The sequence below is a fragment of the Phalacrocorax carbo genome, chromosome 1 (assembly GCF_963921805.1).
Source record: "Phalacrocorax carbo chromosome 1, bPhaCar2.1, whole genome shotgun sequence".
NCBI lineage: Eukaryota > Metazoa > Chordata > Aves > Suliformes > Phalacrocoracidae > Phalacrocorax > Phalacrocorax carbo.
The window spans coordinates 28,370,447-28,398,398 of NC_087513.1; the positions used below are offsets into that span (position 1 = coordinate 28,370,447).

The 27,952-nt window shown below is 41.9% G+C and overlaps 3 long non-coding RNA genes across 4 annotated transcripts in view; 1 reads left to right on the top strand and 2 right to left on the bottom strand.

Annotated features, from left to right (window-relative positions):
• Nucleotides 1–1,955: 1,955 nt before the first annotated feature.
• Nucleotides 1,956–27,952, top strand: part of LOC135312570 (uncharacterized) — a 44,028-nt gene continuing 18,031 nt past the window's right edge. Inside the window, exon 1 of one of the 2 annotated variants that reach the window (XR_010372178.1) lies at nt 1,956–2,277. This is a non-coding gene — a long non-coding RNA (uncharacterized LOC135312570). Of the gene's footprint in view, nt 2,278–22,360; nt 22,390–27,952 lie in introns of those variants that run through there. The other variant, XR_010372179.1, reaches the window with a different exon arrangement.
• Nucleotides 4,998–8,930, bottom strand: LOC135312566 (uncharacterized). The gene is made up of 2 exons (XR_010372175.1): nt 8,638–8,930; nt 4,998–5,475 (listed from the first exon to the last, which is right to left on the bottom strand). It is a non-coding gene; the product is annotated as an uncharacterized LOC135312566 (long non-coding RNA).
• LOC135312572 (uncharacterized) lies at nt 15,960–27,885 on the bottom strand. The gene is made up of 3 exons (XR_010372180.1): nt 27,828–27,885; nt 25,440–25,527; nt 15,960–19,084 (listed from the first exon to the last, which is right to left on the bottom strand). It is a non-coding gene; the product is annotated as an uncharacterized LOC135312572 (long non-coding RNA).

The window sequence follows — 27,952 nt, forward strand, 5'->3', positions numbered from 1 at the left end:
TTTTCCCTTCTTGAAAGCCTGTATCTTTTTAATAAAGACAATATGGACTAATGGCTTCAGAAAAAAAAAATTAAAAAGCATGCAGTAGCTGCAGGAGCAGGAGCACTAATAGCTGCTCATAGTATGCCTTCCTGGTACTGCTGCAGAAGTTCTAAGAACTGCAGCTAAAGCTATGAAACATCCTTTCATCCAGGCATTTTGACAAGACAGGAAGAAAAATGTTAGCGTTCTTTGCTTCTGCAAAGTTTTTGTTTTTTCTTTGCCATTGTAACAAGGGTTTTATCTTTCAGAATATAAGAAACTTCAAGAAAAAAGAAGTTGCAAAGCCACGGAAGCCCCTAGAGCTATGCTGGCTTGCACCAGCTGGAGCATCTTGCCATTAGTGCCTTAATTCTGATAAATGTTCATGGGAACAGCAACTCCAAGAACCACAAGGGGCTAATTATCTTCCTAATATGTTGATAATTTTTACCCTGTTCATTTTATGGACTGAAATGCCAATGTATACAGTTGTAAATCTGCATTTAGGTAAGAAACAACCACAGAAATAAAGTCATACAGTTAATGGATTTTGCTAAAGGTGATAGCTAATAGGTTCTCCACATTTGGAGGCTTTAAGTCTAGACTTGTATCTCACAATCATTTATTATAGTTCAGAAAAAAATTTCCAGCTCCACTATGGAGCTGGTTAAATTAAATCTTAAGGCTCATATTATGCAGGAGCCAGATCAGTCAGCTGCAACATTTCTTTCCAGCTTCAAGAAAATCCATAAAGAACAGTAAACATTAGTTTTCCACATGAAGCTAAAGCCCTTTTTGAATGTATGATTAGGAGCTTTGAAGCTCTTCTTTTTAACAGTGTCTCAAACACAACCGTTCCAAAAAATACCTCTTTTTTTGTTTGTTTGTTTGTTTGTTGTTGTTAATGGAGTTTATAGCCACTTAAGGGTTATGTTCTATGTCCAGGCAGCAGACAAACAGTAAATTACTTCTATACCATTGTGGCTGACTGGTTAGCTCTAGTATTACAAATATTCCTGTTAGGAACTGAATGAAATACACCATCTTCTAAATCTGCTGGTTTGGTAAGATTCTGTGCAATAAAGTGGTGGTCAACAGACTAGAAGTGAAAAGCAATTTCCAACATTTCTGTGATCATTGGCTGTGCGTGCTGAAAGTATATTTCTGTCATAGCCAACCTAAGGGGAAAAACACTAGAAAAGGGGTTTTATAATTGTAATTTCAATATATTTATTTTGATCACTTTCACACTGGTAACAATCAGTACTCGATATGTGTATTCTTCAATTGGACAAAAAATAATATCTGTAGCCCCATGGTTCCAAAGCCTCCTCAATTAGTTTGTAAATTGCCAGGAAGCTTTTATAGGCACTCAGTGAGATCATTGGAATGGGTGTGGAAAAATAATGGAAAAATAATTTAGTAGTATTTTTAGAGTATTTCCCATACTCCTAATTCATATCTACATCAAACAAAATCATAATGAACGAATAGTCAAATAACCTTTTTCTTTCTGTGAGAGTGAAGCTGCTTCCTTCTGTGGATTCCTTTGCATTTCAGGAAATTAATCCTTGAGCTAGTGCCTCCAAGAAAAGAGTGGAAAAATTTCTAAAAAATCAGTTGATATAGTTACTGAAGTTGTCAATATCTCCACTAATTTTCAATTTCCACTAATATTTCAAGTCTAACAAAGGTGAATTTCTTTCTTCCCTTGTATTGTTTAAGTCAAGAGAGTTTGCTGATTCCCAACGCATAGTCTTCCAACCCAGCTCCAAAATTCTCCACTTTTTTCTCCACTCTCTGCTACCTAGAAAAGTATCAGTAAATGTAGTAGTTTAAGCATCTCTCCATGAGAGGCTGGGAAGAATTCTGTTGAGCCTGCTAAGCTTGATTCAAAACTAGTGTGTAGGTAATATCTGTGTTAGGATGAAAAGAGCTAGGAGCCTCCTCCTGGAGAGAAGTCTTCCTGCACTTGCACTGCCAGCCCAGAGACATAAATGAGGCCTTTCCAAGTGCTCTGACTGGATCGCTTTTGGTGCCCCAGGCTCGGTGACACAGTTTGCAATGCCTCTTCTCCGCTGCTCTAGCATTTTCCCTTGCATGCACTTCAGCCTTATCACAGATGCAGCAGAACTATTCCAATAGGCATAAAGGAAAAGAAGAAGCAATGGCCCAGAAAATGCCACACGGAAGCAGCTGTAACAACATCAGTGGTGGTGTCCCAGGAGGGAAGGATGAATTTTTTTAGCAGAAGAGGTGAGTCATACACTTTTTGCTTCAGAGTTCTTGTTTGGGAATATTGCCCTCAGATTCTGCTGCTGAATTTACTTCCTTCCTGCTTCATAGTAAAAAGCAATGGTAAAATATTCCCTAAACTCTTTAGGGTTTTGGATAATGGGATATCATGCCCTTAGTAGAGTAGACTAAATAAGCCATTTCAAGTGTTTGTTCCTCTAACAAATTACTTTCCAGATAGGAGACTCTCTGTTCAGTCCATAGCTTTGAAACCTCTCGTCTGGTAGAGAGACGCTACCTCTAAGTGCTGACTTTCAGCTTTCTTTCCTTAGCAGCAGTGACTAGCAAAACTATTTGAAAATGAGACTTCTTCAGAAAATTCCACTGGGAAGGTGGTGACAGCAGCTCACTCTTCCAGTGTCACTGCAGAGCCCACATGACATGCACAGCTGCTGTGCACATCTCCAGCTGCTGCCCTTTGTGCACCACGCCAGATTCTCAGGAGTTCTCTCAGTGGACTTCTTGGGAAGTTCATTTCAGGTGCTTTGCCATCAGTGAACTTAAAATGCAAAGGAATCAGCAGAAATAATGCCATGCAAAGAATTGGGGTCAGAGAAAAGAGAAATTTCTCAGCTGAAGAATGGCTGCTAGCTGTGAGATTTCACAATGAGCTTCCAGAATGAGTAAACATTTACCAGAAAGCAGAACATGGTGTTGCATGCAAACTGGTGAAAAATAGGTAATATGATTTCATTTTACATGAATGTTAATCGGAAGTTGTGCTGGCAGAGTCAGTGATCCAGATTCAATAGCGTGATGCTGAGTTCTGTTAGACGAGAAAGCGGAACAGGGTGGTTAACATTACTGTGAAGTAGATTGAAATAAAAAGCATAAACTTTACTGAAAGCCTTGATGCACTGAGTGCTGATCACATGTTACATCTTAATATTTTGACTTACTGGCATTTTCAGCATTGTTTGCTGTAAAATTACAGTTTTCTCTCAAAATAAAGTAAAAAGCTATTATATATGGCTGTTTGCTCTCTACCGGCTCTTTCTAAGTGTCTGCCAAGTAAGGAAGAAGCAATGTTACATTTCTTTTGAAGTATTAAATAAATTTAATAAGTGATTATTAATAAGATAATGCAGGAGAATTTTCTGACTGTGGAACAAGTATATCAGTGTTATTTAGTCCAGTATTGGATAAGGAAAGAAAAAACCACATTTCGTCAGTTGCATGTCTACTGGTGTCTATGTGCATCTGTGAACACCGATCCTTTGTTGCAATTTTAAGAAATACATGGATGGAATTCCTTCCTTCTTTAAAATGAGGGATGTCTGTGACACACTTCTTTTCAAAGCACAGTGTTACTCAAGAGTAATGTCTTTGCCCTTGCTAAATGCTTATGCATGTGTTTACACCGCAACGGGTACAATTTGTAGTGGTTGGAGGCTCCGTCGGTAGGAGCAATGCACCTGGACACCACTCTCACCTTCAGCCACACACTTCTAAATGCTCCCGTGGCAGCAGATGGGAATGTGATGATTTCTTTTCCCTTAAAGAGCCCAGAATTACTAGTTTTTCATTCTGTTTAGTTATATAAAAAATGTAGATATCAAAGACTCTGCGTTTGAGTGGTGTTATCAGAAATAGCAACATCTGTCTACTTCAAAGCACAGAGGGCCTCACTCCTTCAAACCTGCCACGGTAGGACAGGAAAAACAAATAAAACAAAAAATCTTCAATCTGTAGCATCAGAGCAGGTGTAGTATATGTTTTTCTATTTAAAGCTCCCAGAAAGTTTCCTGCATTACTTTGGTTTGCTTGCACTCTTAACAATGCTGAAATACTCCCGAGCGGTGTCCCTGGCTGACTGGTTGGCTGAGCTGACACAGGCGAGATGCAGCTGAGCTAAGCAGACCAGGAGGGTTTGGAGAAAGCCTTCCCAGGTGGGCTGAGGTCTGACGGCAGGCTGTCTCCCTGCACTGCTGGCCCCAGGCTTTTTCCAGGATGCTACAGGGACAACTTGGGACTGGCGGCACAGTTGTGTTTTGCTTTAACTCCCTTTATCAGCACGGGTGAAGACAGGGGGCTTGTTTAGGGCTAGCAGTAATTAAAGGAAGATACTGCTCCAACTGAAATTCTATTTTCTTTGGGGTACACTACAAATCGTAAGTAATCCTTAGGGCTGTGAGTTGCCATGTGAATGGATAAAAAGGAAGGCTACTTTGCTGTCCAAGCTTCATGCCAGTCTGGGTTTTCAAGACCATTAGCTGCCAGAATGAGTTGCAAGTAAATGGAAGTTCTCTCTGGGCTGCATTTTCCTTTCAACATTGCTGAAACCACAAAAAGCCTGTCCAGTTTTATTAGAGAGCTGGAAAATAAATGAAAAATTGAAAGGGCTTATCTTGCTTTTTATTATAAAAATTACTCAAGCTCGCTTGAGCCAGTTTTATTGATGTGCTGTAGCCTGTGCTCTTCAGGGATCGGCACGTGGCACTGTATGAAGCAAACAGATGGAGCAGATCAGAGATTTTCCAGTTTCCTTCTCGGAACGGAGGAAGCATGGAAAAAATTAGAGCCAGACTGCAGATGGTGGAGAGGCTCATGTGTTGGTTTCATGTGCATTTGCATATGTACCAAGCACAACTCAGCGGCCGAGGGGATGCTATTACATACCTTACATTGTCCATCTTTAAACCTGCTTTCTGAAAAAATACACCACCGAGAGAGGCAGAACATACAGCAGATGCCCTTTAATGGTGTATTATATTATTCATACATTGTTAATCTTTGCTCATTTGTTCTGCAAACAGGAGCAGCTCATGAGAACATGTATTCTCTTAAACAAGTACTGCTTTAAGTACGCAAAATATTCTATTATTAGTGAAAGCATATCAAGTCAGCCAAATTGTGGATTATAAACACATGTACAAAAAATTAAGAAAATTCTTCAGGTCTGGCAAATATGGTCTCTCATTTGCTGGTTTGCCCTCCTTTAATTTCAATACTTCTTTCCTCTTACACGGGAAACAGGAACTCAGGTGGGCTACACCCCTGTATTTTCAGTGTACCCTGGTGACTGGAACAGTTCCACATGAGCTGGTGGCATTGATGCGTCCATGCTGCCATGCACAGCACTCACATGGCCGGAAACACACCATCCCTCCGTTGCTTCACAGTCACTGTTCAGCACGTTTTCACAATCCTCTTTATAAACTGAAAAAAATGTTTTAAAACCCACAGCAATTAGAGAATTCCCAAATCTGCAACATTTGTTGTCATCAGTACTCAAGGCTTTGGTTTGCTGAATATTGGAGACAATATTCAGAGGTGTTCAGAGAGGATTTTGCCTTATCTGAAAAGGAATTCATATCACTTTCTAAAATTGCAGAGCTTCATCTGCTGATTATATTTCTTATTGGGGGGAATGAGGGATCTAGGCAGACCCTGCATTGTGTAAGTAACTACCAGTGCTCACTCTGGTAGGTAATAGAATAATTTCAGCACTGCCAGGAAATATTTCAGCCCTTTTCTTTCCAACCCTTTTGTTGAACTTTGACCAGTATCAGTGTTTTTTGACTTTAATACCAGATATCATGAAAAATAAATAAATATCTTCTAACTATCAATGGAGAAATAGCAATTAAACACAGTATAGGATCTCAGGGTTTTCTGACAATCATGGGACCAAAGTCAAGATTCAGCTTTGGTCTCTTCATGGTGGTAGCATGTGACTGCCAGATCAATGTTCCTGTGCTTTTTTCATTGGACTTTTCCCTATCTTTCACTTGCTTGCCATATAAAGCTGAATCTTTCTCCTATTTCCATCCCTTTATGGTTGTTCCCCCAGCTCATTGAAACAGATTGCAAAGAGGCTCTTGTGTATGAATGAAATGCTCTTCCCAACAGAGAGGTGGAGACATGCTCTGCTCTTGAAGTTGGCCAAGGGAAAGTACAGTAACTGTTATTAAGATTTGGAGGAACCCATTGAAGAAGATACTAACACAGATATGGGTAGAACTGAATATGAACCCCACAGAATTTGGCTTGTTAGGGTGGTGTGAAGATGAGGTAAACACTATAACATGGCCCTCAAAGGAAAGCAGCCAAGTCAAAGTCACAAAATCCTACAGATTCAGAAGACTAAAACCAGACTTTAGTAAGCTGTTAACTCATGTTTTTTCTGCTTGAATTGCAGGGGCAGACCGAGGCTGTTAGCTCTTCCTTGTGAGCACAGCAGTGAACAGACTTGAAAACCCAGTAAAAATATTCTCCCCCCACGAGAACCCAGTTAGACAAAATGCTTTGGCATTTGATACTCTTAAAGGGGGCAGTGGAGGGTAGGGGAGGAAGAAGCAGTTGGGGGCGGGGAAAACCTCCTGAAAGTGAAAAGGTTTCTAAAACACTGGTGGGAGTTCCACTTTGAAAAACCATCGTAATCTTCTCCCCCTACCTCTACTTGTTCTGCCTTCCCTGCTGATCTCCGGCCCTGGCTTGTGTCAAGTGTCAAACCATGACTGATAATCACCTGGGTGATGGTTATCATAGGGCAAAAGTTCTGCTGGAGGAGGAAGGTCAGGGCAAGTTTCCAGGATGGACTGGGCAGCCTCTGAAACGGTTTGGAGGTCATCTCCTTACAACTGGTGAATGCTGTAAAAACTAAATGAGTACAGATCTACTGATTTCCTCATTGCTCTCTTTCTGCCCCGGTAAATCCAGGAAAGCACTTCCACCTACTTGTTCCTACAGGCAGATGACAGCCAGCCCAGAGCAGTCCTGCCTGTGGGGACTGGGGACTGCACTTTGAATTCTGTCACTGCTATGTAAGAGAAGAGGGAAGAGGGACAGGGAAAAAGGACGGTTCTGTCAGGGGACATTTTATCAGCGATAAAGGATGACCTATCTGATGACTAGTTTATAGACTGCCTAAACCATCTGAGATTAATCTTCCTCAGATTCAGGAACAGGATCAGTTTGAAGTGCTTGCACAGTACAGCTTTCCAGAAGTGGGTCAGATTGGGCCCTTGGGCTTGGATCACAGGCTAGAGCATTTTAAGGAGAAGACACTGATGGACTTTTAAAATCCTAGCTCTCAGACAGCCTTTGACAACTTGACAAAGTTTCTGTTCCACATTTTTCACATTTCGATCATAACTGGTAAGAGCCAATTTTAAAGAACCACTTGAATCTCACACATGAGAATTCATCAGTCATATCCCTTGCTCTCACAGCCTGCCTCCCAGATACTCCTATCTCGCCTTCCCAAACGTATATCCCATGGGTCTCTCTGAGACATACCCACACAGGCCACTTGCAGAGGGAGGAGGAAAACACATCCAAGAATAAGCAATGCTAAAGGTCAATGCTTTTCCAGGCCTTGATTCAGAAAATTGCCATTTGGAGGTTTTTCAGATTCTGCAGCCTCCCAGGTGAACTCCCTGAAGGAAACTTCAAGAAGATAAGATTTGGCAATAATAATAACAACCGACTGGTGGGCTGCCGTATGGACTTCCCACCTGCTCGCTCATCAGCCTTCTCAGATGTCATGGGTCCTGACAGCAAGGGGATTCAGTAAAACAACTGCTAGCAGGACTGCTGATGATGCTCTTTTTAGTGATGGTTGGAGGCCCCTGCCTGAGCGCTTGCTTGTCAAAATATCCCTCCTGCTGTGACACCGGGCAGGTCCTGATCATGGAGTGGGACTGAGTTTTGTGGGACACATGTAAGCGCTAACACACTTGTGTTTGACCCAGCCTGTGAGTCAGCCCCAGACCACAACCCCTGCCACTTGGTCTGTATGCAATGTTTCTGGCTGACATAGCTTTTATTTTTAATGGATTTCTGTACTGAACTACAACTTACTAAGTGCTGTTTTCAGTTATATATCCATAACATATGCTTTAGCTGTGGCAAAGAAAGTAGCATTTTTAATTGAGAAGACTTTCCAAAACAATTACATTTCAATCACAGGGGCCGTGCTCTCTTCTTTATTTAAACAGCAGCTGGTGTTAATTAAAATGAAAGAACACCCTGATCCCTATGGTCTGAGCGCTGAATGTGGCTCAGAGGCCTCCTTGTCCCTTTGGTGGTGCCTCCTGTGCGCAGAGGATGCCAACTCCTCCAGGGTATGGGCTGACACAGGTGTGTGACCAAGTACCCTACCAAACTGTTTTGCCTTTTCTTTAAAGAAAGCTTTCATTGCAGAGTTCCTATGGCTGTGATATTCCAAGGGTAGAAGAAACATGTGAATGCCTTTTAGTAGAATAAAGCTTAGGTGTTATAAAAAAGCGCTTAATCAACAAATTCCTTATTAAAGATATTCTCTCTTCCCATAAACTCTGCCCTATTTAGAACAAAAGCATTTCAGAAAGAGTTTACCTTAAAAAGAGTAGATGGCCCATGTGTCTCCTCATCTGCATTTACCTTTCCCTAATCCAGAGGACCTAATTCCCTCCAAGCAGCTTGTCAGTGTCAGTCTCTCTGTTTAGGAGGTGTCTCTCAAGCACATCTTCCATTCCAAGAGCTTTTAAAACTGTTTTGATCTTCCTTTGTGCTCCAGTTCCCAGGCTGTGTAAACAAAATGACTGATATATTGGAGTTTGGACTTTTAAAACTAACAGCTGGCTCCTATTGCCATTGCAGTCTATATCTATGGAGATTTTCAGCCATTTTTTTCCCCATAGAGTTACTATGTAATCCAGTCTACAAAGAAATACAGTAAATATTCCCAAATTCCCTCACTGACTTAGATCTCTTAATTCACCTTAGAAATAAGTCAATATAAAATAACTTGAGAATATTATTATCTATCAGTATTCGTAGAGATTACTAATACTGAGTGATTCTTGCACTAATTGTAATGTTATAGAGTATGGCTTCCACATCTTCTATAAACACTAGAAGACTCTGGATTTATAATGCAAGAATTCAAAATCATCTTGAAAAGAAAACATTCTAACAAGGTTAAAATGAAAGAGAGTTAATGGCAATTTCTATGGAAGAAAATATTTTTCCTATTGCTACATCGATGATGCATAAGTCTGACACAACTCTGTGGTCAGCAGCACTCTCTGTGTTGTCAGATGCATCAGATGTTTGTGCCAAATAATCTAAAATGTCACCTGAACACACTGTAAACCTTCCTGTTCACAGACAGGGTAGACAGAGAACAGTACAATTCAAGTGGCCTATAGCAGGTACATGTCAAAACCTCAAAAGTAAATATATGCAGTACATTTCTTGTAGTAAGGCTTTACAGGCTAGTTTGAACAGAGATTAACTAGGGGTTGCATTTCTCACATTTTCTTACTCTTTTTCAAAACCCTGTCCTAAATTTGGTTGTGAGGTCAATGGCATCAAACCAGCAAATGGAAATGAGGGTCTGAATGGGAAGCGAGCAAGTTAAGGTTAGGGGATTTGTGATCAGCTTACAGGCAATAATTAGAGTTTTTGACTGAGATGATAATTTTTCAAATAGAGAACAAATGCCTATTTCCTAAACCTTTAGACTATGTTAACTGAAAGTGCAAAGAAGTAACTTGGGAAGGCTGCATAACGCTTCTAAAAAGAAAGTTTGGCTGGAGTGACTCTATCATGCTGATGGTACAGGTGTAAGTGACAAATCCTTTTTCACAGGGGGAAGCAGTGTCTGAGATTTGGGTCTGTCTTACTAGAGATGAAGTTTCTACTTCAAACCAGTGTAATCTCTCACAGGTAAATTATCTGCTTGCTCATAAAGCTTACCAAAGGCACGGAACTGCTACACTGGCCAGCAGAGGAGAGAAGATGAGAATTTAAAGATTCCTTATTCTAAATGGCCATAATTTGTATCTTGGGAAGATCTGGAAGAGGGGACCACAAGTGGTCTCTGGTGAAAAGGAATTTGTTTTTCATTGTGATGCCCTCAGATGGCAAGTGACTGGGAATTTCCTCTGTGACTGTCACCACAAAGCCAATGGCAAGCAAGCTTAGGGTTTTGTTCAAGGCTTTTCTTGATCACCAGCAGATCAATAGCTTCCGTCTATATTTTGCTGGGTCCAACTACTAGATGGGAATGAAAAGGAGCCTGTCCTTGACCAGATCACCTGGTCTTTGCCTCCAGGCCACACAGTTATAGCAGCTCACAGATTTTCTTCCTGCTGTGCTCTGAGAGCAGCAATAAAAGTATGGAATAGATATGGACACCGTTCATTTTCTGTAACAACCACAAGATGAAAAGATGGTCAGCTGAGTCTCACTAACAAGCTGTTGCACTTATCTTGACCAGTGTGACCTTCCCAAAAAAAGGCACAATGTTTTTCTTAGCAGATCTTCCACTGTGAATGAATATTTAGCAGTGACCTGGAGAGGATACTTTCACCAACATATTTGCAGTTGCATTCACACAAGACAGTCTTGTGCGTGAAATTTTAAGTTCCTAGAGTGAAAGTGAAGACTATGGCATGGTGAAGTTTCCCAAGCACCAATTCAATTACTTTCTTGTCTGTTTTGTTTAAACTTTAGTTTTGTAAACACAGCTTCATTGTAGGATGTTCCCTGAATCCTGTACTTCTCTCAAGTCCTTTGCTCTTTGATCAGGTATGATGGTTTGGGATTTGAACTGAGCTAAAAGAACGCATTTATTTTCTTATGTCATTACCAATGGAGAGAGTCTCATTTAAAATGCTAAACCTAGTATCTCAAAACCTGCAATTTTGGTGAGCTTTGGTACTTCTGGTTAGACCTGTGTGGCTGTTGCGTTTATGAGTCTACACACACTATAACATCAGCCTTTTCCTCCTGCTCTACAGCATGAAATCAGTATGTTCCCAGTTATAGGGCACTGAGGGTTTACTGTCTTAGGCATTTCTAACAAATGTGATGAAGGACACAAATGCAGTGGCTTCGTCTGTGAGGCACCAGAAGAGAGGCAAAGGGACGCCGGGCTCCCCTTGCACCATGCCAGCGGGAGCCATGCAGCACTGGCAGGGAAGGAGCCATCATCTCCTGGGGACACAGCAGGGACACAGCCAGCACCATGCAGTAGCCCTGAGCTCCTCCTGAGGATTGCTCTGGAGATGAGCACCAGGGCGAGCGACATGATCAAGACCTGAAGTCTCACTTCTGGCAGGAGCAGGACATTGGCATCAACTGATGGCTGCAGCCCGGATTCGTTGCAGCCCAGGAGCGAGCAGGTGCCCAGCCCTCGCACAGGGAGGAAGCTTCTGCCTGTGCCACTGCTGCTGACTGATGCCTGCTGTCGTTCTTCAGTGAGGGACTTCAGGGAGAAAAAACGTGCAGTCTCATAATGTAAGCTCACTGAAAGGGGTGAAGATTTAAACCCAGCGTAAAGCTGAGCAGTTTAATAGTTTGTGGCTAAAATGTGACTGATACGTAGCTGCAAGTTTCCCATGTAAAGCCAGAAAATGTCCACCTTAGAAATCCCGGAGCTGTGGTGTGCGCCAGGCTTTATAGTCCGTGAGATATGACAATTAATTACAAACAGGATTTGCAGTTCCTTTTGGATGGAGAGAGAATCTCACGTCAGCATTCCGACTTGCAAATATTCTAAAATATCTCCCACCACAGGAGAACTAAATCTTATCTTTCCAGGCGTATAAAAATTTGTAGTACTTAAAGGAATATAGGACACTGCTGATATCTGGGTCCAGTAAAAATAAGTGAACGAAGCAAATAGACAAGCAAATGACAAAGAGATCTGATATGGCGTGGTGTAAAGTTTAATCCAAATAAGGCTATGAGTGGGTCCTTCATGGTGCTTCATCAACATGAAAAAATATACTTAAGGGGGTAAATGTACAACAGCTGGCAAATATCATGTGCCAAGTCTTATTTTAGATTAGTAGGAGAAAACTGAGGCTTATTAAACTGCTGCAGAGATACCCAGGACAGCCAGTTGGAGATTTTAGAACATCATCTTCTTTCTGATGCTACTAAATTGGTACACTTCGTTAGGGAACCTGTGGCTTTGAAAATGAAAGAATACACAGAAGTCATTGGATTGATGCAAACAAAGCAAACAGAAACCTGAGAAAGGCAAAAATCCCATCCCACCCTCAGTTCACTTAAAATGACTGAGAAGCAGGCATGGAAGCAATTCACTATATAGCTCTTGTCGTCTCTTGCACAGAGAGGAGAGTGTGACAGTCAGTTTAATAACCCTTGAAGAGCTGTAATCAAATTTTTGCTTTTAAATGCTATTCACCCATCTGCCTGCAAATGGCATCCATTTTAGAAAAGCTAATTATAGATTTTATAGCCCTATAAATGTTATAACAGATTTTAAAATTATTATTATTTTTAAAAAACAACCAACTGAAAATACACCCTGCAGAGAAAATAACAAAAATCTTATTTCTAGGGAGTTTAGGTTTGTTTTGTGGTGGGTTTGGTTTTTTGTTTGGTTTTTTTCCTCTCTTCACTAATAGAAATATTTTAAAAAGTTCAAGTTAGGACTGTATTCTCAGTCACTACCAGTTAAATGGAAAAGACTTTTAAAAAGAATAATTTAAATTTCTGCTGAGATGAGCAGTGTAACCCAGACTGCAAAACGACCGAAGGAAAGGAGCACAAGACGAAGATCATACTAAATGTGGCAAGCAGTGAAGAAGTTCCCATAAGACTTGTTATCAGGTTTGGTTTTGTGCAACCTCACTGAAGCCTGAGTAAAGGTTTTGCATGTAGAATTAAGGAAGTTTCTGTTTTTAGCATGCAATAAAAGTCACGTATGCCCTACCTCAGGGAACCTCGGTGAGTGGACCCTCCAGTGCTCTGAATCTGCCATCTGCAGCACAGGTCAAGCTCTGTGGTCGCTCAGGGACAGTTTTGCTTGTGCTGATGTGGAGAGGTGGTGGCCGAGGGGCTCCCTCTGTCCCTTTGCTGGTGCTGCCTGGGATGTTTGTCTGTTCTGCAGGTGGATGCTCTGTCTGACCTTCCTCCTGAGGGGTTTCTCACCCTTGCCTGCTGGGTTTTGGAGGGGTTCATCTCTCTATAGCTTTATGGTGGTGCTCTGAGATGGCATGATTTCATTTTTCAAGGAGTAAACAGCAATGCTGGACAATTTTCCAGGAGCACCATTGGCAATGAAATTCTCCATCTCTCAGCCTGGCAGAGCTGAGTGTTACCACCTCCTTTTGGCATCAGTATGCCTTGCAATTCAATTAGGTAGCAATATATGATTATAAGGTCTGTGTTTTTTTTTTTCTTTTTATAATCTGAGTGGATAGACTATGTGCATGATAGTGACTTTGGGACATCTCCCTAAGATGTTTTAGAGAGTGCTTGTGGCAAGGGCCATGTGTTTTCAGACATAAATACAAAGACTTGACATAAACATCCTTACATGACATTTTTTTTTTTTCTTTTTTTTTTCTTCAGATTTACAAAGCAATAAACTCCTAATTGTAGAAATGTGGACAGGAAATAACAAAATAAGATTCAATCTGGACAACTGTGGGCTGATATATCAGATGAAAAAAATAATTCAAAACATATATATTCAAGAAGAAAAAGAAAAGATAATTGGAACATAGTAATATAGAAGAGACCTAAGGATAACATTAGACAGGAAATTACAAAGCCATTTCAATGCAATGTAGTAATAACGTACATGGAATAATAATAATATTTATCCATCTGACTGAAGATCTCAAAATGATTCATGGGCTTCATACATTGCAATCATTTTGCCCATCACTGGGAAATATTCATCTTCAAGGTGCTCTTTCTTATATTTTATACTTTTGCTACCTTTTAAGTACATATGGTTATTTGTAATTATATTTTGCTGCTCAGGTCTCTGCTGCATGGTGGAGTCAGGACTCCCAGGGCTGTTGGAGGGGTGAGGGCAGTGGCTGAGGTTCGTTGAAGCCACGTTGGTGTGTTCAGAGCAGCTGCTGGTAGGAATCCCCCTTCAAGGGACCTCCCGGTTTTCCTTGTAAAGCTGCCTTAGTTCTGAAGAAAGCGGTCAGCTGGAGCTTTCCCTAGAAAGTCAGCGTCCTGGGTAGCCCCCTGCCTGCACACAGCTGTTCAGGGAGCCCTGAGGGACAGGAGGTTTTCAAGCAAATATTGGGTTGGTTTGGAGAAAAATTGGCTTGTGCCAGAACATCATGGGTTTACACTTCACAAACAGAGACAACCTTTCAGTCATTTTAAAGCACCTGGGTGATCTATGAATATAACTCATTAATTATAAGCTTAACAGAGGATCCACTATTATGTGTTTAAAGAAAAAAAAATGCAGTGTGATTTGTCATTAGGGGTGGTCAGCTCTTGCTTGGTATGCTCATATTTAATTCAATAATCATACAGCACTGTTTTCCTATGTGGACATCTAAATCAACCATTCAGAAAACTGTACCAGGTGAACCGGAGGAATAGAGTTACTACAGCTGGTCTCTGATACTTCCTGGCATTTCAGCTGAGGTTAAAGAGCCTTTTTAAATGTCTTGGGTTTCTATGGTCATTCATTTTATTCATAATATTCAAATTATAAGAGCCTGGTTTTCTTCTCATCAGCACTCCATGATTTTATTAACCAGCCTGATTTAGCTTAAATGCACAACAACCTGTTGTAGAGCACATACTGAAAAAGACTACTCGCTTTCTACTGTGATTTTTCCAGAATTCTTTATAAGCAGAGATACTTGCTATGAACGTTACAGTAAACATCAGTCCTGAGGAAACACCCAGGGTTCAATGATAACAGCTGCACGCACACCACTGCAATGTACAGGAGAAGCTGTCAAGTAGTTTGTTCTGGGGAAAATGATTGCACTGACTTCCTGATGCTCTGTGCATCCGGAAAAAATGTGAGAAGGAATATTTTCAAATACAGATATGAGTACTTATCGTTCCTCTACTGGTATGTGTCTATGTACTAGTTTCCATTTATGTAATGGGGATTTTCCAGAAGGATGTATTCACCACTGAAGTATTTAGATCCTGTGGCTGCAGGTACAGCTTTGGGTTTAGAAGCTGGAGAGAGCCCAGATGCTTCCAGCTTTTGTCAGTTCCTGCTCTCTGAATTGCTTTGGATGCTTGCTCAAGCTCCTAGAGCCAACACACTGCCCTTCTTGCAGTTAGTAAAGTAAAAGGGTGTTCCCTTCACACTTTTCTGTTGGGCTTGACTTGGAAGATACACTGAGCAGGAAAACCATATGTTCTGCATGTTGAAAAAGTATGGCATATAAGGCTTCTTATGTCCTTACGTAGAGAAAGGATACCGTGGAGTGCTTGAAATGCACAAAATAACTGTGGGGACAGGCTGGACTCTGAAATGCAGATGTCATTGTGGAGGGTCTGCCCTAAGGCTGCTGGCGATGCGAGCATCCACCAGGGTCGCCCCTGGCCGAGATTTGGAGGCTGTGCTGACAGACTCTCAGTAGATGGAGAAACAATTTCAGGGCAGGGTAATTAAAATGACATTGCTTTACTGAGACATTGCAAACAATGTATCTTCCAAGCTACTGAATTATTACCTGTAATAACATTATGGATCCTGCCCAACCTCCCTGCCCATCTCAGGCATCAAGAGCATCCTGTCTCATCAGTGCCACGCACAACTGTAATCTAGTCCTGGGTTAATTACAAAAAGCACCCAAATACACTCTAATGAAACATAGTGGCACTCCTGAATGAAAGTGAGTAAACACTGCAGGGTTCTTTCTAATTCCATTAGTCACTAACTGACAAGGCAAAAAAAAAGTATTGAAAATAATTTATTGGAGAAACATTATGCATGTCTACATTTGATTGCTGATGATTCAACATCAAAGAGAATAAAGGCTTGTTCACAAATAATGTGAATTCATTATTCAATGAATTGAATGTTGCAAAACTGGACTGAAAAATAACCAAGGAAACTGTTAAGGAGAATGACTTAAATAACTTTATGCATGTCCATTTTCTTAAATGTAAGGAAAACAAACATTTCCTGGGAGGTGGCTGTATGATTTTAACTGGAACTGAATTCAGGTCTAAAAGTAGGATTGTTTTTTATAATGAAGAATTATTAAGAAGTAATGATTTTCTTGGTTGGGAGTTCCTGTCTGGTATATCCAGACCTGTATATCCAGACTGAGTATCTATGTCTACAGCAGCTCATAGTGCATCACATCTAAAGTCTTCTGATACCTTCGAGGTTTGGGGTCTGTTGAATGTGTTGGCTTGATTCAGTCTGTAATCTCAGTCTTCTGATTGGGGGCTCAATATGGAGAATTTCATGTGAAGTCAGAGTGTACTGGCTGTGCATTTTGATAGCTCTGGCATGAAAATGCTTTAAGTCATATATTGTCCAGTTTCTCTCCCGCATTAATGCATTCCATTACTCAAATATTTGTGAAGACCTTGTTTCTAAAGATATTAAGTACCCACACATCTCTCTCAGTCTTATTTTCATTTTATCTGAATATTCTGTATGTGCTGTTGGAAGTCCTTTATCAGAAAGATCTAAAGTCTATAGGATTAGTAAGTAAATGCTCTGTCAAAGAGGCAATTTATTTCTGTATACTTAGCTTTCCAGCATACTGAGACATCATTGCAGGCTCTTGCTGAAAATTATTTAAAGTAGCCCAACTTTCCTTACTTCCTTTTGACATTAGGGATATTTATGAGATGATTGTTAAGCTAGACATAATACTAACACCATTTTTGTTCCCCTTGTCTTTTTTCAGCTTGGAAAAAGTGGGAGTTTAACCACTTGCTTCTAATAAAAAAAATAAATTAACGGTTCAGCTATTGGACAGCAAGTCAATCTTTCTGTTGTACTTCATCCTGGGCAGTAGGAAGCAGAGTTTCTGGATCTTGTGCTCCAGCCATGTATCTGGTACACACATCAATGGTGTCCATAATGTTTGGGTGGCAGAACTGTCTCTGACGTAGGTCTTTCTGGCCTTCAAAATGGCCAGCACCCCTGGCCTGGGGCAGGGAAGGATGCTCTCTCCCGAGGAGCTACAGGAGTGGCACAAAGGACACGGGCGATACAGAAGATGCCAAGCGAGACAGCTCATCCCAGCTGTCCAACAGCTTCCTTCCAAAAAACATCAGTTAAAATATAGCTCAGATCATTATGCTGGTTGTTGAATGTTGTCATCTATTCAGGTGGCAGAAGGCACGTGATCCACTCAGTCCATTCCAGAAAGTGGATGCAAGAACATAAGACCCATTCTTCTGGGCTCGATGAAAGATCTGCCTAGCCCAGTATCCTGCTACTGGCTCAAAGTGGATGCCAAGGGGACCATGTAAAGGCAAGGGAAATGTGTGCCAGTACTTGCCCAGCATGTTTCCCGTGTTTCCAGCTTATCACAACTGAGGGGTTTCCATAGCTGTAGAGAGCATCTTTGTTTGCTACAGCCCTTCATGGCCTTTTCTTGTGGTGGTCTTTTCTTCCAGTGATCTGTCTAGTTGCTTTCTAAACCCCTGTAACCTTGTAGCTGCAGTAACATTTTCATAGCTCAGGGAGGCATTTCCCCATTCATCGTTGGTGGCTTTAGGGACTGTTATCAAATCTCCACCAATATTCTCTGTTCTCTGTGCTTGTCCGTTTAACTGTCTTTATTCCTGATACAGAAGCTGTTCCCTATGGCTGGGATCATATAGGTAGCATTTCTCTGCGTGTTCTCCATATCGCCTACACCTTTTAAAGCTCAGGGAATCAGAACTGTGCACAACGTTCAAGGAGCGGGCAGTGTACGGTTTTACACAGGGAACACATACAGCATTACAGTCACCTGAGTAAATGGGCTTTGTGAAGGGGGAACCAGCCTGTGCTGCTCACGAAGCAAACTGGCAGGTGCAGCAGGGCATTTAACCCACCTTCCTCTCACAGTGCTCTTGTTCTGTGGGGGGAAGAGAAGCCATTATGCTGCAGGGTCACTGCTGCAGGTCCTGCCGAGTGCTAAGTGCCCCATGAAGAAGAAAAAAGAAATAAGCATCCGATATATAAAGAGAGAAGTGTCATGAAGGAAAACACTGTGTATTTGAGAAAATACTTTGCAACCTGAGTTTATGTGGTCAGATAATTTCTAGATTTTCTAAACCACTCATGAAACCACTCACTTGTAACCTGTGGGGAATAAATACTAGAATAAAATGAATTCAGAAAGTGAACTTGACAGTGTCATATTTTATGTCTTTATCTTTTCATCTGTGCATTTTTCTGTAGACCACAAACTATTCAGCGATGAATCATGTATCTTGACCTTAGATGTCTTTTCCTGTAAGTTAACCTCTTTGCATAAAAACTGCACTTCAGACCTGCCTATTAATTTTATCAGGTGTTTTTTTACCTGTAGTGCAATTTACAGTGTGGTTGTCCACTTTTAACACCACATGTGTTCACATGAGGCCATGTCGATGTTAAAATGTTTAAAAAACTTTCCAGCATCGCAGGCTGCTATGTCTTTCCTCCTATGGTTGCCCATGAAAACCGGATCAAGCTGGCATGTGTTTCCATCGTTCTTTCTTCCTCCAGTGTAGACATGTCCTTAGTCTATTTTATTCTCCTAATCCTTATGGCCAGCAGCAATTCAGATGAAGTGATTCATTTGAACATCTGATCCTATGGTAAATGCTGGATCCTACTGAAGATTGTATACCTCAGGGCTATAAGCTTTCCCAAGATTGCAAAACAGGCACTGCCTCTCTTCTCCAGTTCCCCAGTGACTTTGGATACACTCAGCAAAATTGCCAATCCTTTGTTTTGCTAGTCTTCATATAGAGTAGAATACTTGTGGAAATATATTTAACAGTGGCTATGGGTGGCATTTTGATGGCAGAAAAGCGGTCATCTTTTTAGAAATTCAACAGAGCTTGCCTTTTATTGAAACTGTAAATAGAAGCAAAATAATGTCAGTGTTAGTAATACATGTCTTTAAACAACTCGGCTTAAAATACATGGTTTCCTAGAAATATCATATAGACCCCTAAATTAATGAAATATTAGCTAGCAGTGCAAAGCAAACCACTCTGAAGATTGGAGAGGTTAAAGGAAAGCTCTAACATAGGCTGTACATGTGTAAGTTGGAAATCAGATTTTAAATTCTCCTGCTCAGCTGTCTAAACTCTGGATGCCCAAACATCACTGAGTGCTGATTTTTTTTTGTTTTTTTACTCCAAAGTTCCCCAGGGGCTTTCTGTGCAAATGCAAAACAGCTTGGCATCTGTCTCATGACTGAGTAATTAGTAATTACGTATAGAGAAATACCTAATGGTATATCTGCGCTGAGTACTCCCAGGGGATCATCCTTGCTGCCAATCCATCTGTTACATGAGATGAGGGCATGGGGAGAGAAGGCAGGAGTGCGTTTGTACCCTTCTTGAAACTGTGTTACTGCCCAGTGGGGAGGGGGGAAAGAAGTAAGAATCTGTACAACGCTGTGTATGACAAACCATAAAGACCAGAAATCAGGCCTTCCCTATTTTCTCCACTCCAGATGATTTCTGGGTCAATAGGCTCAGGAACCATCTTGCTGACAGCGCATGGAATCACAGAATAGCTTGGGTTGGAAGGGACCTTTACAGGTCATCTAGTCCAACCCCCTCATTTCCCTCCTTTCTCATTTCTTTTCCCATGCTCTTCCCGGGTACTGCCCACTGCAGTGCAACTATCACATTCCTTATTACTTCTCTTTCACTTATCAGCCCTCCATGGTCAGGTTCTACCTTGTCTTCACATCCCAAGCATGTGAGCAGTGGGATCTCAGAAAGCACACAGCTTTCACATCCAGACCCAGGAGAGTGGTTCCTTTATGGTACAGTTGTGTAGAGAACCTTGAGAGGTTGAAGAGTCAGTGGAGAAACTACAGACCAAGTTCCAATAAGACTCTATTGTCCATGGGAATGGGATTTCTCTGGGGCTTGTAACACAGTGAATTAGTGATTTTCTTAGGGACTGCAAAGAGTACATCCTACATCTTACCCTTCTACTAAATTCAAGTCCCTCCTCCGTACTAAGCAAGCAGAAGAATTTCCCAATACAAATTCCTAAAAAATTTTTTTAACATAGGATGAACATGTATTTTCCCTTGACCTATCTGGGGCAACAGCCACAGCTGGGTTTTTAAAGCTTGTGTGTGAAAAAATAAAAAGGGATCAAATTCCCTATTGGCCTAAAAGTGCACAGAAACTGCATCTGTTTAAGCTATTGGTAAAACTGGCCATTCACATCTTCCTGAAAAATATTTCAAGAAGATAACAATTTTTAAAGTAATTCTTAGGATGGATAGTGAAAAGGAGTTCTTGAATCATATTGATTTAGGTAATTTTTGTCACATAGCACTGACCATTATGATTTTTTCCATAATGGTAACAACCTATCCGAAGTGCTTTAGCAGAAAATGTGTTCCAGACTCTGCTGTTGCTCACTTCTCCATTTTAGTCCATTGAGTCATCACAAATAGTATTAGGTTGCATTTTTTCAATTTTCATAACCTTGCCTGCTGCTTTAACAAAGCATGTGCCCAGTACAGTTCAGCCATATAGAGTTCAGTGATAGGTGGCAGGACAAGATGATCCATCACAGATCTGTGCTGGAATTAGAAAAACTGAAGATGTGCAATGAATGTCTGTACAATGCTAGAAATATAAAATAATAGTTCCGCCTAAAATGCTGGAGTTTTAAAAGAATAGCTGAAAAAGCATCTTCAAATCCTATGTGTATTTTTAATGAACAATGCTCTTCAAGAGAATATCAGCCAAAAAACCACCCTGATTTAGAGGGGTAAGGTAAACAAGGGGTATATTGACATTCATTTGTGCAGTGTGAAGGTCTTTGGTGAATCGGTTTTGTTCTCCATACACCTCGCTCAGCTGCTTCTTTGGCTGGTGTAGCCTAGCAGAAGCAGAGCCATGTGCTGTGCTTCCTTCCCAAACATCTGCCCTCGGATGTTTTTGTTTGTCCCTGCCCCAGTAACGCAGGAGTGGGGGACGTCTAGTTCCCTCCTTGCCTGAGTCCAGGCTGCTGGGGAATGGCTGTCACCTCCCCAGCTTCCTCTCCAGCTCTCAGCATCAGGGGACACGACGGCCTTGGTGGTGGCATGGACAAGGCGTGGAGTGGCCCTGGCTGGGGGCACCTGGGGACTGTGTTTTCCTGCCCTCTCTGGGCAGCAGCGGCGGGAGGGACTCAGTCCCTGCCAGGAAGCAGGAGCTCGATCTGACTCATGCACAGCGGAGGAGGAGGCTGTGCGGCACAGCCGGGCACTGCAGGGAACAAAGGTGCTGGCCCTGGCACACGTTGGCCCAGCAGAGGCGTGCTGGCACTTGTGCAAGCTGCTCCTGGCTCCTAGCGAGGGGTTACACCAGTGCGGCCAGCGAAGCGGGGTGTCCCAAGCCTGGGGGGGGTCACAGAGCAAATTCATCCCACTGGGGCACGGGTGCAGCCAGGCCGGTGTGCTGCTGCCAGGAGGTCGACAGGCATTTTGCAATATCTGCCAAACATGGCAACAAATCTTAGATAACAGAGTTCAACAGCACTCAGCACGCTGTCTCCCTGTTTAGCCAATCTTTCCCTAAACAAGCCGGCTTTAGTAAAATATTTGGGGGAACTTCAGCTCTTGAGCTGGGTTTCAATGGAGTCAGCTTTGTTTAAACACAAGAATGTTATAAAGAGAGCATTGAAGAGCGAAGCAATGCTGGGCAGAGCTCTGCTGGCCAAGGGGTGCGAGGTTTGTATCAAGGACACCAAACAGGGAGGGAAACACAGTAATGCTGCTGTCTGTCCCCTCACAACTGCAGGCATGTCGCTGTGTTTCCTTTCTGTTTGTTTTGCAGCTTCCCCTCTAAACTTTTTGCATCATCCTGGCTGCTTTCCCGAGCTGCGGCTCAGTGGGCTGGTTTGCTCGCTGGAGTCCTCCCATTCCCCTCAAGGCAAGGGTATTGAATCATGTTGCCATGGGAAGGGCTGTTTGTTACCTATTGCACAGGCTCCGCAGCTGGGGAGGATGGAGAAACGGTATCGGTTAAATCAACACACTGCTTGACAAGCACGTGAACTTTTGTGATCTACATGCTGGGAAAAAAAAAAAAAAAGGTGGATTTTGGCTGCCTTGAATGTGCTTCAACTGGGCAGTGCCCATACCACAGCTCTGACTAACACGCTTGGCATGGCCGGGATCCCTGGGCTTCTCCTTGGAGGTAGAGCACGGTTCTACATATTATACCTCTCAAAGCAAAAAATACTTTAGAAGTACTGGAGAGGGTGACTCCCAAATGGCAAAGGCCAAACACCTGAGCAAAGCCTCCATTTACCCTGTGATTTTCTGGGCATTGCTGAAAGCCCGGCTGAAGCCCAGCAGCTCTCCCTGCCTCTGCCACTGCAGCTGAGCAGGGAGTACAGGCAGAGAGAGATGTTGGGTGCAGAGGCTCTGATCATACTGAAATTTTACCGTGGAAATTGACTTCATGTAATTAATAAGAACAGGAAATACTTCTTGTTTTCTCTCAGGAGGGGAACATTAAGTAATGGCTTTATCTTAATTTGTCAGGCTTTGCCCTAGGGACCAAAATTAAATGGCTGGAAGCCAGTGGAGGACTCGAGAACTGAAGCATTAACACTCTGATAAATAAAAAAGAATTCATTTTAATTAGTTTTCCAGCTGAAAAATAATGAAGTTCTACATGCCAAAAAGCTGTAATGGAGTAATGGAAAGGCCTGTGCTTATACAATAGGGCCTGATTGCAATCTCAGGGCTCCATTTGTATTCGTTTGTAGCACGAAACAAAGGAAGGTGTTTGGATTCTCTCTCTTTATATAAAGCCTCTGCTCCAGCACACTGGGCTGGTCTTCAAGCAGGCTTCCCACAGTCCTGCTGCCAAATCTACAAAAGTTTCCTGGCTGACATTCAGGAAAGTACTGCTCGGGCTCTAGGATGGAAAGTTAAAAGACTTTGCCTGGATACACTGAAACATATACAAACAGTGCTTGACGTATGGCGTTGATTCATCCTGCACAGGCTGTCCCTGCTATATCCCAGGGGGAGAGAATTGTAAAGCTCCCTAAAATCACCTCAGTCGCTGGTGTTAGATGTCAGCAAGGGGAATCATCTTAAACACTCATAGAGACACTTCCCCTTGGGGGATTAGCAGCATGTAGCCAGACTGTAGCACTCATCGGATCCAGGGTGGTTTTAGCCTGGGATAAACAGCTCAGATGCATTAGAAAAAAAAATCAGTCACTGACTAAGAGGCTGTCCTGACTGTTAGACGAGTGATAGACATTTAGATGCTCAGGGCTCCTGTTGTGTATTGAGGAGGGCTAGCACAGCTTCAGTCACAAACTGGTATTTACTTATGGTATTGCTATCCAATTAGTAATAGATATTAAATAAAAAAAAACCTCTGCTCAGTGAAGGGTGGAATAGGAAAAGTCTCACTGCCATGAGCAGCCTAACGGATATGCGCCTTGTTTATAAAATCACGTTGTGTCCACGAAGGCAATTATCAGCTGGGCAAACATGCCCCTGCCTCTGCCTGGAGATCACCTCCAGGAAGCAGGATTCAGGAGGCTGTTTCTGTGGCCTCTCTGCTCTGCTGGTGTCCAGCAAGTTGCTGCACAGCAGAAGCAGGGGCAGCGTGCCTGCAGTTGCCTGCTTCTGCCAGTCTTCTCCTGGAAGGGGTGGCACTGGGTTGTTTCAGCCCCCACGGTGCAGCCACCTCTGTAGAGGGAGCGATGCACACCCCGCTCTTTGCAGTGAAGCCAGCTGCAGGCTCCAGCATGCACTCCTCCAAGCCAGGATGGGCTTGGTTCCTGCCACATGCCTCAGCTTTTCTATTTGCTTCTCCATAAACAGCCCGGACATATAAGGACAAGAATTTACCCTTTGCTCATCATTGCTTCAATCTACCTTTTGCCTGCAGCAAGCGTAACCGTTATGTTTTTCCCCACTCAAAGAGCACTTGTACTCTCAGCAGTAAAATGACACTGAGGAGAAGAGCCTAGTGCAAAATCAGCAATTGTCCCAAACCAGGAGCCCATGAGAAAGCACAATGTACGGTATTGTCCATGCTTGGGGTTAGAAAAATGTGAGTTATGCAGCAAAAAGCATCAGACTGGCTTAAAAATGAAGCGATGCTTTTTATTTGCTGCCTGGTATTTTCAGGCTTTAGGTCAAGTTGTCAAACCTCTCTGGTGGCTGGGAACTCTTTTAAAGTGAATTCAGAGTTTTCTGCACAAACTGTTTAGTTCTGGAAGCTAGAACTCCCCAGATATCAATAAACGTTAAAAAAAAAAAATGCCAGCATTGAAGCACTGATGTCAAGAGCAATCACCCATTTCCAGTTTGTTAGGACTCAGTTTGGATTGACTTTCCCAGTGGCAAGCTATGATGGAGGAAAAAATACTACTTCTGTACTGCCACTCCTGCAGCAAGGGCATAGGACCCATTCTATTTGAAGTTGCAATCTGCAGAAATCAAGTGGAAAGAGGTGGTTGCCACTCACTACAACAAGCAAAAGTCAATTGGTAAAGGAAAAACTGTGAAAGTTAGGGAATAAGAAAAATGCTTTTGTATCAGAGATATTGGCCATATTACCAATCCTAAGAATCACAGGCATGAAGCAAATAAACAACTCTATTCATAAAATCAAAAGAGATGCAACATTAGTTTATGCTTTTACTTGGTTACATTTAAGTGTGGTGTTTTACTTATTTCTTGTGTGGTATTTTATAAGTGATGGCTGGTACATGTAGTTTTGGATAAGCACCTTTTTTAAAAAATTAAAAATATGAAAATAAAAGAGTCAATAGATTAAAAAAACCTCCACCAAACCCATGTGTTTTTTTGGGGACAGAAGAGACCCTCAGATTACCCTACCTGTCCTCTATAACACAAGCCAAAACGTTTCATCTTGTTATTTCGTAACTGGTCCAACAACTTGCCTTTGGTTGAAATATGTGTTTCAGAAAGGCATCTGATTACGGATGTGATGTGAGCAGACTGATAATTCACCAGTTTATGTGCTGGTTTGTTTAAATAATTTTTTTTAAAAGTTATATTTCTGTTTGAATTTGTCTGTCCTTCTTCTGCTGGTTCTTGTTATGTTTGGCCTCTTAGTACCTGGGAATGCCTTTCAGTAAGATGTTTATGCTCATGTGTGGCAAAAACACACAATGATTTTTCAAGGCTAGTGTTTTTCTCAGGGTGAAAAAATAGAAATTAAGTAATTTTGTATTGGATTGAACTAACCTGTTACGAGGAGCCTTCTGTGTCATGTGATGAATTATCCATGGGACCCACATCTTCCTGCCGGTTTCAGCTCCAGAAGATCTAAACCCTAAACCAATATGTCACAGAAGATGTGAACTGTTATCATTTAAGTCAGTGGCTGTATCATTCAGAACCTGTGTCATCATGGACTGAAAATTTAGGAATAGGGCAAAACAGATTAAATGCCTTCTTGAAGATACCAAGACCAGTTGACCAAACTGCCTGATTGTGAGATATACCAAGAGCAGAAGCATGGCATGGCAGCGGAAGGGATCTCCAGGATCCTTCCCCCGGCAAGCTGAGGAGGTCCTGCTCCAGCAGCTCCCATGCAGGCTCCCTGCAGCCACCTTCTTTTCAGGGCAGAGAAGGAGTTTGAGGGGTGCCAGCTGGGGTTTGGCCAGGTCAGCCAAAGGTATTCAGCCCAGCTGAAGAAGCACGTGAGGCAGGTAGCAAGCTGCTATGTCAGGCTGCTCTGACACAGGCAATGCTCAGTGGGGTTACCAAAATGCAAGGCCCTCACAAATAAATGCAATTGGTCACTGAAAGAATACAAGGGGATAGCCAGAGAGGCTTAAGGAAAAGCACGGCCTTTCTCCTTATGGATGTCTTCATTCAATTTTTGAAAAAGCTTCGGCCACTGTTCTGGCAAATTATAATTATACAAAATTTGTTGTGCTTAGGTAGACAGGTTTTTCATACTATTTCTCTGATTCATCCAAGGTCCTTGAATGTTGAATGGACCCTTGTTATTCTGTGTGTAGGTGTTTAACAACCCAGTGTCGAGTAGTCCTGCAGATCTGAAAAGGTTTTAGAAGTCAGCTAAAATGAGTGAAATAATGTTCAAATAGTATCTTTTCATATCAGCCATTGCAATGAGGATGTCACGTGAACTTAGATAGAAACACACATAGAAACAGCACAGAGAAGTCTCAGTGAGCTTTAAGCTAGACCTGCTGTTTAGCGCTGTAAGATGCAACAGTACAAATACAAACTTTACGGACAGGTTAAATTTAAGTATTGTAGAAGAAAGGCTGAGAAAACGGTGATTTGATTGTAGCCTGTTGCCCTTGCACTTACAAAAATGGTATCTGACACAAGACAAGTGTAATATAGATCCAGAAGTTAGAAACTGATTACGACAAAGTCCAGCAATGAGGAATACTTATCAGCCAAAAAATTGTGATAATCTGATGAGACACGAACATCAAATGATTAGTTTTGTTTTGTGAAAAATCCATTGTAGTTGTAGTGTTACAGACTAGGGCAGTGATTTCAACACATACGCTTCAACAACACTTTCACCTCCTGGCTTCAGGTGCTTGGATTAAGACAGAAAGCCAGGGTGCTGGGCTTGTGGGAAGTTATGTGAGAAGTCCCCAGAGTCAAACTGAATAAATGGGAGTGGTGGCAGTGTGCCTTGCAGCACTGTGCCAGGGCTACTCTGGCAGTTTTTGTGCAAAACACCATGTGTCCATAAGATGGGCTGTTCCAAGAAGGTGCTGGAGTTCTATCACAACGTGAGGACCATCACTAAACCAGCTCTAGGCCCCAGTGCTGGGGCACCATACTTCTGGAGTTAAGTAGCCTTCTAACTGATACTTTGAGAATCAGAAGGGGTATTTCTCTGTGTCGGCCACACACTGACTTCTCAATACACATATTTGCAACAAAGTAGGCTTTTGCTCTGTCAGCAGAATATCACAGATTCAAGGTCCCACAGCACACATACATGAACTGCAAATGTTTAGAATGGGGCATGAACTCTAACCATTTACTGTTTTCAAATAGGATGTTAAAATGTTGAGACAATGAGCACCATAAAAAAAAATCATACTCACAAAACATATTTTACAAAAGGAAAAAATTGAACTGCCAAAAAACAGGAAGTTCTTGAAAATGCTTGAATTTGTAACTATTATTCAAATTTAACAATAGACTCTGTGAGAGTGACGTGTCCAGTATAATAGTTATTAGGAGTAACATGTACAGAAAGGAAAATCCACTGCTGAATGAGAGATCTATCCTAATAATTTTCAGCATGTCAGAGAATTGATTTCAGTGTTCATTTTTGATGATCACTGCTTGACATCTGCAAAAATCACCTCCTATCTTCCAGCCTAAAAAACAATGAACATAGTTTTGTTGTGGCTCACAGCTGTGTCATACAGGAATATGCCCATTTGAAGTCATTTGAGAGACCAATGTAACTGAAAGGACAAACAAGTCCAGTATGTTTGTGGCTGTAGCCAGAATGTATTTATTGGCTTAATGCTGAGCAGTCTTATAGTCTCACTGTCATCATTTGTAATCTGCTTGCTTTCTGCGTGTTTAAGATGTGAATGCTTTTGGCATGATACTTTTACTTACAGTGTTTTCACAGCACTTCGCAAAATCTTCAGTCTGATAAATCTTCACTCTGATAAATTCATGCTACTGTACCTAAATTTGAATCCATGGGAAAGATAATCTGTTGGGAAAGAATGTAAAGGAGT